The following is a 13,355-nucleotide window of genomic DNA, read 5'->3' on the forward strand; positions in this document are numbered from 1 at the left end:
CAATTAAGCAACACAAGAGCTCTGTATAAGACAATCAAAGATATCAAAGGAAGCTTCTGTGCTAAGCTGGGCGTGATAAAGGACAAACGAGGCAGGGACCTCACTGAAGCCTCAGAGACACAGAAGAGGGGGCAGGAATACACAGAAGAACTGTACAAGACGGACCCGGATCTGCAAACCCAACATAAGACGGTTGGGATCACTGATCTCGAGCCGGGCATTCTGAAGAGTGAAGTTGAATGGGCCTTAGACTGCCTTGCTAAGAAGAAAGCTAGCGGAATTGATGGCATTTCAGCTGCGTTGCTTCAAAACCTCAACCATGACGCTGTTAACGTTCTGTATACATTATGTCAGAAGATTTGGACAACCCTGCAGTGGCCACAGGATTGGAGGAGGTCACTTTACATCCGCATTGCAAAGAAAGGGAGTGCCAAAGATTGTTCCAACTACCGCACGATCGCGCTTATTTCGCATGCTAGCAAGGGGATGTTGAAAATCCTCCAATGTAGGCTGCAGCAGTATGTGGATCGGGAGCTTCCGGACGTGCAAGCTGGGTTTCGCAAGGGCAGAGGAACTAGAGACCAGATTGCCAACCTTCGCTGGATAATAGAAAAAGCAAGAGAGTTTCAGAAACCCATCTACTTCTGCTTTATTGATTATGCGAAAGCGTTTCACTGCGTTGATCACAGCAGATTGTGGCAAGCTCGCCACGGGATGGGTGTTCCAATTCACCTCGTCTGTCTCCTCAGGAACCTGTATGAAGGAAAAGAGGCCACAGTCAGAAATGGGCATGGTCTTACTGATTGGTGTCCGGTTGAAAAAGGAGTGAGACAAGGCTGCATACTGTCTCCCTGCCTATTTAACCTATATGCTTAATGCATCATCAGGAAGGCCGGTCTGGACGAGTCTTCAGCTGGAGTGAAGATTGTTGGAAAACATATAAACAATTTACCACTTTAATGGCAGAAAGTTAAGGGGAACTCAAGATAATTCTGATGCGTATACAAGAGAGTGAGAAGTTTGGGCTTAAACTGAACATTAAAAAGACAAAGACCATGCCGTCTTGCCCTATCAAGCCCTGGAGCATCAAGGGACAAGAAGTGGAAGCTGTGACTGACGTTCTCTTCTTGGACTCCAAGATTACCCCGGAAGGAGACTGCAGCCATGAAATTAGGAGACGCCTGCTTCTGGGAAAGAGAGCCATGGTTAGCCTTGACCGCCTAGTATAGTGCAGAGACATTAGTTGGTCTGCCAACCAAGATCTGTATAACACGGGCTATGATCTTTCCAGTTGTGATGTATGGATGCGAGAGTTGGACTGTGAAGAAGGCCGACCGCGGAAGAATTGACACGTTTGAATTGTGGTGCTGGCGGAGACTCTTGGGAGTTCATTGGACTGCCAGAAGATCAAATCAGTCAATATTGTCGGCCATAAACCCTGAGTGTTCATTGGAGGGTCAAATTTTAGAGTTAAAGGTCAGCTACTTTGGTCATCTGATGAGAAGAGAGGAGTCGATGGAGTTAGATTTGATGTTGGGAAAGGTTGAGGGTTGGCGGAGAAGGGGTAGGCAGCAAACGCGATGGTTATATGGCATCCTCAAGGCGCTGCAGATGAAGTTATGTGATGTTAGGAAGATAGTGAGAGACCGGAAAGCGTGGCGTGACATGGTCCAAAGGGTCACGAAGTGTCGGACACGACTGAACGACTGAAGTGAACTGAGCTAATTTTGTAGGTTATTCTGCCTGCAAGAACGAGCCGACACGCCGTTTGTGAGTCAGTGATTACGTGAAGCTCTCGGTTGTTCGCGTCTCCTTAGGTAATGGCCAACACGATCGCCGCCACTTCCGCTTCTGTGATCCTACAATGCGGGATTGACATGCTGGAGACTTCTGTGTAAGAAGAGCCCACCCTCATGGCTGCTCCTGCGGTTGACGTATCTCGTGTAGAGCGATATCCATATAGACAGCGATACCCACTCAGCAAGATTCTGGATGAAAGGCCGGACTGCAGTTTTACAAGTGCACTCCACTGCCATCAGTCGCAAGTACCGACAGGATATGCCCTCCCATATCGTCCCGCCCAACCACCTTGGACGATGGATAAACCATTGGTGCACCTTCGTGTTCCCGGAATACTAAAGAAATCAGTGGTGCCAATCAGTGGACTCAAACAACTTACTCTGGCGCACATCTGGTCAGAATATCCTCATTATATTCACGTGTACACCGATGGATCCGTGTCAGCACAGGCATCCGCTGCAGCTGTGGTCATACCAACTCAGAAAACGACTCTACATTTCCTTTTGGGACATACCATTTTCATCAACCACTGCTTAACTTGTAGCCATTCGGGAAGCTTTTCGCTACATATGTGGGGGACCACCTCAAAAATGTTGTATATTCACGGACTCAAAAACTGCATTACAAATTTTGGAAAACTTCTTACGCCACACTGCCTATCAGTCCCTGGCACTAAAAATTATGGAGCTCCTCACATCTTCCCAGCTGCAAGGCCACAGGATAATGTTTCAATGGATCCCTGCCCACTGCGGGCTCCATGGGAATGAACAGGCCGATGTTGAAGCGACAAGCGCACTCATCAATGGCCTCCAAACAGCTGTGCCTTTTTCAAGAGGTGACACGACGTGCTTTTCTTACGAGGTGTATGAATAATGCTACAGCAGCTTACTGGGCCCAGCCAGACGCCCGACACATTCGTCTAAGAAGGCTCGATCAAACATTAACATATAATGTTCCGCGTGATATGCCGCGTCATCAGGCATGCTTACTACATAAACTTCGTTTAAACGTGGCTTTCACGCACAAGTACTTACATTTAATTGGACAGATGGACTCGCCGGAATGTTCAACTTGTGGCATCCCAGAGACTGTGGACCATATATTATTGGTGTGCCCAGCGTATGCGTGCGAAAGAAGTGTGCTAGCGGCTTCCTTGAAGCGTTTAGACAAGAGGCCTCTGTCGGAGGAACTGCTGCTGGGCGCTTGGCAGGACAAGGGGAAGGGTGTCCAGGCAGTGCGTGCTCTTTGCCGTTTTTTGTGCAACAGAGGACTTGATTCGCGCTTGTAAAACAAGCTACTGTATCTGTATATGTATTTAATATGCCTTCTCCCACATCGTCACCCATCATGATCTTTTTTTTTCTCTCCTTCCCCCTCCCCAGTGCACAGTAGCAGGCCAGATTTGAATTATTCCGGCCAACCTCTCTGCCTTTTCCTTTCAATAAATACATCTATCTATCTAGACAGTTTTCGGACTGCGTTCCACTGCGCGCTTAAGATAAGTCACTTGGGCGTTTCTTCTGCCTTCGTTGTGGACTGGGGGCATGTTGTTTGGGAGCGGGGCCACATATACTCTTGCCCGGTACGGAGCAAGAATTTTAGTAGTTGACTGGATTACTTGTAGGTCCGCTGGATAGCCAACGCGCTCGAGAATGAGCCGGCCTGTCTCCGTTGACAGAAGGCGTTCTCTCTGGAACAGGAGGACAGCCTCTTGAATCTCTTCAAATATGTTGCGCAGTCCAAGAGCTTCCAGTTTGATATTGGAGGTGTATGGTGGGAGGCGTAACGCGTTCTTGTAAGCTGCAATGATTATTTCATTGCCTTTGTTGAGATCTCTTCGGAGCAGGGTAAGGTAGGGTAGTCTGTAAGAGAGGCAGCTGATGACAAGCGCCTGTACCAGATGGATCGTGCCTTCTTCCCGCGTTCTCTTTCTGTTTCTGCCCACCCGGCTGGTCATTTTAAAGATCTGCTGTGTTGTACCTGAGCAGGTGGAGCTCGTGTTTCTACTTTTCTGTCACTCTGCAGCCAGAGACCTAGGATCGCGATGAGTGGTACTTCCCGGATTGGGACCCCATGCAGTAGAATGCTAAGATTTCCTGTTGATGTATAGGTGTATCCATGTATGCGGATGACTTCGGACTTATCGGGGAAGCATCGGAGCACGCATCGAAAAGCCTCTGTTTTCACGCAGGTTGATGCTGCTGGAAGTGTTTCTTCCTTCTGACCTAGAGAGCCGGTGGTTGTCCAGATCGTAATGTCATCAGCATACAGGGTGTATCACATGTTCTGAACCTGTTGCAGAGCCCTTGCGACTCTAACCATGGCGATGTTGAAGAGGAGCTAGGACATGACCGATCCTTGCGGCGTGCCCTTGTATGGCATGTCTTGAAGATCCGATCTATGTCACCCATTCCTATCGTTGCCGTTCGGTTAGACAAAATGTTCTTGACGTATCTGAAGGTGCGTTCGCCGCAGTTCAGATTATTGAGCTCGGATAAGATTGCCTCGTGAGACACATTATCAAACGCACTTTTGAGCTCTAGCTTCATAATGAGGGGTTCGCCTCCTATCGGAATGTTGGAAAGTACTTTCTCCTTGAGGAGAAGGAAAGTGTCTTGAGTGGACAGACCCAACCTGAATCCGATCATGGAGGGATGGAAGAGGCCGTTATCTTCTATGTAGTGCTGGGATGGGTCGTGACACTCGCAGCCCACTCCCTCGTTCTTGTTGGCCGCTGGTTCTACCGCAGCGTGACGACATTCAATCAAATACTTTGTAGACGCCAGGGCTTCTGTACTGTACTTTTATTGAACCCTTAGCCGTAAGAATATCTATTTCTGGCGGCATGTGTGAAATACACGTCAATATTATACCCTCATGGAGCAATGGAGGGCTTTAAGACACGTACGGCAGAAATGACCAGCGACTATCTCCCCATCCCATCCACCGCAAAATTGTGAAACCGCGTTGAACTCGGATTCACAGCAAAGAAAACTTAACCGGTGCCTCACTCAGATAACTCCTCGGACAGCAAACCATTGGACCGATATTAGTATTGCGTTGGTAATGCCCAGCCTTATAGATGACGTATGCATTGTCAGCACATTACCAACATCGGGCCGATAATTTGTGCTACCTGGGTATCCTCCCTCCATAAGTGTCATTTTTATCTGCATCTTGCATGCTTAGCAATGGACAACCAGAGTTGCGCATTGCATTTATTTCCGAAAGCCCTGAAATGCAGCTTCAAGCAGACAGTACAGTAGAAAGCCAGGTGGAATATTATATCTGCATTGAAGGCATTTAAAGAACTGAGTGGGAAAGCACACTCATGCGAGTCTGCCAGACAGCAGGAGAGAAACAAGATGGGCAACAAATGAAGGCATCTAGAATCATATACGTCGTATCCTTGCTAAAATATCCTATGAGTAACAATAACCTTATACAGATTTCTCATACTAAACTCGTACTAAACTCATACAAATCTAATACATTCTTATATATTTCTCATGAATGATATTTGTATGAGATGATATGAGATTTATACGAGTTTTGTATGAAATCAGTATGATAAATCTGTATGAGGTTATTGTGACTCATATGGTGTTTTTGCTAGGGATAGCTTGTTTTTTTTTTCATCCTCGATATTCCAAGGACTGCAAGGAGATAACACGCAAAGATGTGAACACATAGTAGAGGTATATAGCCAGTACTTATACATATATGCTTGTCTGAGTACATATTTTTCTTTCGTAGCCGCATTCAGAAATGAATACGGGCAGTACTGAATCAGGGAGCAATACATGAGCGTAGTATTATCATTGCTCACAATGGGTCGTGAGAAATTGCCTATATCAGGTAAGTTGCGAAATAGTTTGATGCGCTGATGTGTTTCCAATTAGAGCTTTTCTTTTTCACCATCTCATAAGCAGAGTAAAGTTGAGAAAAAAAATACATTTCTGTAGCTTAAGCGTGTTCGCTGTTATTTTCTCAACACTCAGCGACTGTGTCTACGATATTTAAACAGGCCTAGCATTCTCTTCTCACGTCAACCAAACTTTTCATAAATAGAGCGTATTCAGCGAAAAAGCGGGAAGAAAGTTTAAGATCTATATGCGACGTACGTTTCACCCTGCAGAATAGGTATGCACTGTTTGTTAAGGCCATAGCATAACGACCTCCGAGGCATAATAATAGATTTATTTTACTGGCAACGTCCACCTGCATAAAATATTAACGCTACAGACGATTAAAAATGCGAATACGAATCTTAATTACCCATACCTCAAATAAGACAATCAGAAGCGATGACAGTGAAGTGGGACTATGAAGCGTGGATGCGGAGAGCAAAAGCTCGGAATGGCACGAAATGAGTGTTTATGCTACGCCTTTACTATTTTGGGAGTAAAAAAAAATAAGCATTGTATAGCACATAAAATGTCCTTTGAATAAATTACTGATATTCAAAAGCAGTGGAATGAAGCGCCACAACCAATAAACGAAAAATGAAATTAAAGGCGAAGCACACCAGCTAATTTTCTACCCATAGTAAACCTTTCGGGCTACTTCGCAGGCCAAGAAAACAGTAAAGAGAATGGCTGTGCCCATGTAGGTGGAAGAAATTCCCGGGAACTTGAAAGATATTAACGCATAATATATTATACCCCAGTTAGTCAAGGTACATAACACGATTTTGCATCAGCCTTATAGTTTTGGAATGTTTGCAAATTTAGGGCGTGCAATGTGAGTGACTTTCTTCATTCGGTGTAAAATTCACAAACGAAAGAATTTTTGGGAACATCGTTTTCAAAGCTTCTGGCGTTTTTTTACTCCGTTTCTAGCTGGAGAGAGGCTTCAACTAAGGGAACAGCATCGGGTCGTCGGTCTGCCAAAACCGAACTATGTCATGTTGCCCGCTTGAAGCCATGTCAGCCTCGCACAACTCACGAATACGCCCAGAGGACTTAGGCTGAGTAGGGGGGAAATGTCACGCCACTGACGACGAGGAAGAGTTGTGCTAATCTGGGAGAAGAAGAGGAGAAAGCGTTGGTGCCTGGGGACTAGTAGGCTTCACCTTATCCCACTGCCATATCACTGTAAATAAACACCCCTTTTCTATTTCACCGTAACAATATATATATATATATATATATACATATATATATATATATATATATATATATATATATATATATATATATATATATATATATATATATATATATATATATATATATATATATATAATGTATGTATATAAAACAGAAAAATAATGTGCATCTTTATTTTTATAATTCATACATAAACGTCTGATTTGTTTATTTTCATCCAGAGATACTCAGATTCTATTCAGCATGTTAGCAATGCCTTCAGGGCTCTTCATATACTGTAAACCAGCTTCTTCCTCTCATTCTACTTGGCTTCTAAGGAGAAGGGAACTCTCGATAAATGCCTCCTAATGTTACGAGTCAGGCAACCTGACTACATTGTTTTTAAAGAACTTGGCTTTAATCATAAGCGTCACATATTAGCGCGTGAGGTGAGAGCATTGTCTGCGCCTACCTGTCGCTCCCCTTGTGGAACATGTCATGTAGATACATTTGCAACAAGCTTGATTACTAATCATTTATTTGACACGTACTGTTTAGAAAAGAGGCGTTAGCTACTACTATGCGCCAAGGGGTACCCAGAATGCATATAAAGCCCCATTTACACGTATCATAGGACCTTGCCTTCTTGACCATTAATAGCTTGTGCGACTTCCGATACAAGGGGGTAACAGAAGAATGAAGATGGCTACACAGTTTTCAGCAACAGATACCTTTGGTATGCTAGTTCCCTTTTAAAGAACACAGGACAGCATTGAGATTTTTATAGGTGCTGATTCATCATCTTCCTCGAATTGTAGTTCCTCGTGCTGATACTGCCTTTCATTTAATTTTTCTGCTCAAGGGTTTAGGCTCATAGATTCCTACCCAAGGAAACATTCTTTCAATGAGCTCGCTTAAGTTCTCGTTCTTTTTCTTTAGCGATATTTTTTTTTCTCTCTGACTTCCCGGACAGTATTCATGAAAAATGTCATATGTGCAGACTTCAAGGTGTAGTATAAAATACCTTTGCAACAAGCATGATGTTTCAAAGAATGCCGAGTGGACTATTGAACTCATCATGTTGCGTTCCCCTCGGCTTCAGTCCGATCCGTTGTAATAGCCACTTACTTCGGTGGGAAGCCCCAGCCTCGCCATCAAAGAATCGTTTGCTTTAGTCATAGTCCATCTCGTAACCTCCCTGAGAACAAACTATACAAACTATCCGTGATGAGAATATGCATCATATGTTTATATTTGGAAAAGGCTTCTAAAACACTCTGGCGCTCTATAGTGCATGGAGGAACACTAGCGCCTCAAAATCTGTGTTTTATGATTAATCGCAACACCTGAATTATTTACGAAGTCCGCTTCACGATACAAAGGACGCCTATACGTTTCCTGTGTACTACTTCTGGTGAAGTTGGTAATCTAACTAGCTCTTGTTTATACTGCTGGTCGCGCCTTACGCGTGTTGTCTCAGTGCAGCATGTAAGCATCTGCTATAGTATTATTACTCGAAGTATAGCGCTCAATGCTGTAAAGTTCTCGTAGCACCAATTTTTATACCACAAGGAAAGTTTCTAATATGAGGGTCAGAAAGCTGATTGATTGATTTCATTTCAGACAAATAGTACAGGGCATGCATGTCACAGCATCTGGATCCCTAGCTAAAAGCTAGTTGGGATCTATGCAAACAATGTTTTGTGAATATGCAGGCATGTGTAATTATTTATTAAGCATTTCACACAAGGCTCTCACACTAAAAATACACATTTCAAGCATTGCTACCATAGGTTACACCTTAATGCAGGTAAAAAGTATACATAAAAGAGCAAATAATACACAAATTCATTACACCATAATCTCTTTGTAAGTTGCAGAAAAATGAACAACGTAAATTACACACAAAAATGCATTCTTAACAATATGGCTTAAAATGCTTCTTCAGCAACAATAGAAAGGTATCGCTTTGTTTTATTGTGTTTGGTAGGTTGTTCGAAACTTTAGTGCAAACACAAACTACAGTCCTTTCGCCATGAACATTCTTAGTCTTCGGGAGATTAAACTTCCCGCTTATGGCGCTACGAGTGCTCTTTGAAGGCATAGTAAATGCAGATGAATGTAATGGGTAATTGTTTTTGAGGTATGCGTGAACTGTGAGTAGTGTTCTATATTGAATCAACGAATTAAGAGGTAGTATACCCATCTGTTTAAAAAGAGAAGCTGTGTGAGTGCTATAATCCAACTGTGTAATAAATCTAATGGGCTTTTTTTGTAATATCCTAAGTGGCGCCAAATACGACTTTTAAGTGTGACCCCAGGACTCAATGCAGTACGACAGCTGATTTTGAAAAATTGAAAAATGGATAGTTCGAAGTGTGTCAGTATCAAAGTGCTGACAGCATTTGTACAGCGAAAAACACGCTGCTCATAAAGTTTTATAAAGTGCTTGAATGTATTGCCTCCAGTGCAAACCTTCATCCAGGATTATTTCCAGATAAGCAGTGTTATCTACATACTGAATAGGTTTGTCAAGCCACTGTACAATAGGCAGATTCAAAGGTATTATTTTTCTCTCGCTCTTAAACATAACGCATTTTGTCTTATTAATATTTACGCAGTTTGTTAGAAGAAAACCATCTGTTTAAAGTTTCTAATTCCTGGTTGGCAGTGGTTACTAACTCATCTGTATTTTCATTAGCATATAACAGGGCAGTGTCATCAGCATACATGAAAATAGAAAAGTGGTTTATGAAGTGCGGCAAATCGTTGATGTACAGAGAGAACAAAATATGACCTAGGACTGAACTGAGCCCTGAGGCACACCCACTGCAACTGGTTCAAAATCAGACCTTACGCCAATAAATTGTACCATTTGGCGCCTGTTATTGAGGTTGTAAATTTCTGGATAGGTTGTAGAATAGAACGCGAGGTTGTAAATTTTTTTCAAGTGGGACACATAAGATATCAATGCATTGCTTAAGCACAGCTGAAGTAATACCATCACATCCCACAGACAGTTTAGATGACAAGTGATTAACTGCAGAAACAATCTCGTCTATAGTAATGTCATGGTAGCCAAAAAAATCTTGAAATATTTTGTGGAGGCGCAAGGTATGCTCTCGAAGGGCGACTATTTCCTATATGCATACCAACAGTAGAAAAAGAAACATTAAATGCAGAAACTAAGTTCTCAATAGTTATGCCTAACACTTCAATGCTTGGCATACCAAGATTATTGGCTAGCAGTTTGATAACCGAGTCAATGCTCTGCCACCTAACTTTGGCATTGTGGGGAATTTTTCCCTATCAGCTGTGAGTAATACGCATTTTTCCGTGACCTTGTAGCTGCAGTAACCGTATTTCTAGCTCCGTTAAAAATTTTTAAGTAATATAAATTACCTCGGTTCTGCTTACACTTGGTATGCCAAAGATTCTTTTCCTTTACAAGGATCACAATTATTTGAGTCATCTACGGACAGATGGGCTCCCTGCGGTAGCTTTTTGAGGTGGGTTCAGCAGACTGCGACACTTCCATAGTTATCCTGTCGTTCTTGGTATTGATGGTTGACATCTAGTGAGTTCTCGAAAGTAAAATGTACCGCTTGAAGACATTGCTTTAACTCAAATATATCAGTGATTTTGGCTGTACCAGGCATTTTACCTTTGATGCCTTGATTCATAGGGTATAAAATGGCAACTGGATAATTATCTGTGATATGATTTTGATATATAAGACACAGACGTGATGATGTGTTAAAATTGCAATGTTTAGAGCTTTACCGCATTCAGATGTAATGTCGTATGCTTCGAAGTATTGCAGTATTACACGCGACATAATTACGGCGAACTGAATTAGGAAATCGAATGCCCGACAGAGCCAGAACGCTACACGTATATAATGAAGGAATCACATTTTATAAAAATCCCTGCTCCCATGGTGCGGAATATGGAGCGGCTTCTTATGGGCGGTTTCTTGATGCTGGCGTTTCATGATACCGGCAAAGCAGATTATGCGACTCTACTGGATGCGATGCAAGGATACTGTCACCGATGCTTCTTGAATAATGGCTACAGCTAGAGACATATCGTGTAATCGGCTAATTCAGATTAAGGGTTGAATGACATGGGCCATCAAGTTCTAATTAGAAGCGGACATAACAAAAGGAATGCCAATAAACCCACGTTTACGGGACCCTACACGTCGGCATGCCAGCCACCGCCTGCCAGCGCCATGTTCGTAGTGTTCTGCTTACAAAGCAAAGGCCGGCACCGGTGCGACGCCGAATTTTCGGTGAGCGCGCCTCTAATTCTTTCCCGTTAATCATGTTTAGTACCTAAATAACCCCCTTAGAAGCGAGTATTTGCTAATAAGAAGCACCACAAGAAAAAAGTGTGCCAGCTGCCAATGTTAAAGTAAATGAGAAACGTGAAACGTATATATGAACAATTTAGTGAAGGTTTTGCTGTGCCATCGACGTAGCCACGGGCGAAAATACATTTGAGATCAACATTAACGCCGAATGTAAGAGCGCTTCTATGGCACTTGGCCCGAACTTTAACAGGACAATAGATCGCGAGCACATAGATGGAAGCTCATTCAGTTTGCAGTGGACGGAGCCAGAGAAGGAGCGTCTGCGGTGACTGTACGATGCTCTCGTGCACTACCCAGCGACGTTCATTGTCTCGCGCTGGCACGGAGTCGATATCGAATTCTTGCAATGTTTATATTGATTGCTTTCAGTGTCACCGGCTTCAGAAATCGTCCGCGGCTGTTGCTGTCCGTGACGTCCACGAAAATAAATGTTAGCGTCCGTGACGTCCTCACCAAGCTTTTCTGCTGACCTTCAGTGCTGTGAGGAGAAGTGCAATGCTTAATCGTTGAATACGCCACCAGTTTCAATGCTAGTGCAAAAAACAATTGTCGTGATTTAAGCATGGCTTGAACCTAGTGATAGAGTGAGAGCTGTGAGTTTTGCAGCGAAGTTTTCTGCGGACACATGTATTTGATGTGCCGCCGTCACAACGTTCGAACGTACCTTCGGTCCTACCAAAACGCTGTTGCCGTTTGCGTTTACCAACTGCCGAATTATCTGTCTTCTTCTTTCCTCCTTCTTCTTTCTTTTCTTCTTCTTTCCAGCTTCAACTCCTGGCCCTTTGCCATGGTGCCATGCCGATGGCTTGAAAACTAGCGCAGAGTAGCTGTCGCTACAAAGCAATTTTCATGAATTACGTACAGCCGCTAGATATTTGAATCATTGAATATAATGGATTTCTCAAAACGTAATGCAGCTGCCCTTGAAGCATCGTATTTAATCCGCGAACACGGAGTTGCATCTAAATTTATGGTACATTGTTTCAACCTCCAACATATTGCTCGTAGTGTTTCATGACACGACTGTTTCAAGGCGGCCCTCGTATGCCTTCAGTGTCTCCCCAAGCAGCATAACAGCAGCACATTTAAAAACAACAAAATGTATTTATACTGTCGATTCCTTTCAGCATCGTTTCTATTTTTGATACAGCTCCAACTGCCCGGTGTTTTTTTTTTTTTTGCTCAAAAGATTACTTCTAATGCTTAACTCCTTTATTATTCTTAGTGTGCTCCAATATGCAAGCCCTTTCAAGACATCAAAAAACAGCCGAAACAATTATTCCAGTAGTTAGTTTGTTTACTGTGGATTGTTGTTTGCGCTACTCTACGATGACGGACAGTTAATATGAACTGTACTGTGATAGTCAGCACTTCAGCCATCGACATGCACCTGTGCGTTGTGCGACGAAGATAAAGAAGAAGTACGCTGGGCTCGCCGTTGCAAGGTCCTGTCCTCACAGCTCTCCATCCGAGCGTCAATAAACGTCCTATTACAATTGGTGGAGGTGCCGGGTACGATCCCACCCAAACTGGAACTACGAAGCGTACACTGCCCTCTACGACCGCCATGCAACGCGAGTCCACTTCGACGCTGCCGGCCGTTCCACCCACGATCATGTGTGCTGGCGTCGTGCGCCAGCGTGACCCTTGCCTGTTCAGCGGCACGGCCGATCAAGATGTCGACGACTGGCTGTCATCGTATGAAAGAGTAAGCAGCTACAACAAGTGGGATGACTCATACAAGCTCAGTAACGTCATATTCTATCTGACGGACGTGGCGAACCTCTGGTTTCGCAACCATGAGGCTGACCTGTCATCTTGGTCGACATTTAAAAAGAATTTCGCGGAAGTGTTCGGCCGCCCGGCAGTGCGTAAGGTTCGTGCCGAACAACGTTTACACGATCGTGTTCAGCGCGCTGATGAGACCTTTACCAGCTACATAGAAGACGTCGTTGATCTCTGCAAACGAGTCGACCCGGCCATGCCGGAAGCAAACAAAATTCGCTATATCCTCGAGGGCATTTCTGAGGACGCCTTCCAGATGCTGGTAGCGAAAGATCCCACCAGCGTTAGTGAACTCGTGAAGCTTT

This window comes from Amblyomma maculatum, chromosome 8 (assembly GCF_055883805.1).
Source record: "Amblyomma maculatum isolate TAMU_Amacu chromosome 8, ASM5588380v1, whole genome shotgun sequence".
NCBI lineage: Eukaryota > Metazoa > Arthropoda > Arachnida > Ixodida > Ixodidae > Amblyomma > Amblyomma maculatum.